The following is a 416-nucleotide window of genomic DNA, read 5'->3' as shown; positions in this document are numbered from 1 at the left end:
ACCTGATTTGACGATCGTGTTGCTACGAAAGGGGAGAGCGCAGGGGAGGGGGAGGGAGGAGAAAGGAGGGGCAGGGGCAAGGGGGAGAGGAAGGAAGGGGAAGCAAGGGTGAAAGAGGAGAGGGGAGGGAGAGGAGGGGGGGAAAGGGGAGGGAGAGGGGAGGGAGAGGAGGGGAGGAGTGGGATGGGACAGGAAGGGAGGGCAGAGGCAGGAGAGGGAAGGTGCAGAAGGGGAAAGAAGGGGAGAGGGAGGAGAGGGGAAGGAGCAGAAGGGAGAGAGGGGAGGGGAGGGGCAGGGGGGTTGTTGGGTGGGAGGCGCGTGTTCTTTGGCTTCCTCTTGCTTTGAGATTCTGGCTTGGCTTAGAGGAGGGTATGTTGGTGCGAGTGATGTTTGGTGTCTGTATTTGGTAGGTATTA

At 60.3% G+C, this 416-nt stretch overlaps 1 protein-coding gene and 1 long non-coding RNA gene across 3 annotated transcripts in view; both read left to right on the top strand.

The window, feature by feature from the left end:
- LOC119590599 (nostrin-like) overlaps window positions 1-416 on the top strand; it is a 116,570-nt gene that overhangs the window by 23,342 nt on the left and 92,812 nt on the right. The gene's annotated exons all lie outside the window — the stretch shown is intronic.
- Window positions 1-416, top strand: part of LOC119590600 — a 3,599-nt gene that overhangs the window by 2,995 nt on the left and 188 nt on the right. The gene's annotated exons all lie outside the window — the stretch shown is intronic.

This window comes from Penaeus monodon, chromosome 27, assembly GCF_015228065.2.
Source record: "Penaeus monodon isolate SGIC_2016 chromosome 27, NSTDA_Pmon_1, whole genome shotgun sequence".
Taxonomy (NCBI): domain Eukaryota; kingdom Metazoa; phylum Arthropoda; class Malacostraca; order Decapoda; family Penaeidae; genus Penaeus; species Penaeus monodon.
The sequence above is the reverse complement of the archived record's forward strand: the minus strand, read 5'-3'. Positions and strand labels throughout refer to the sequence as shown.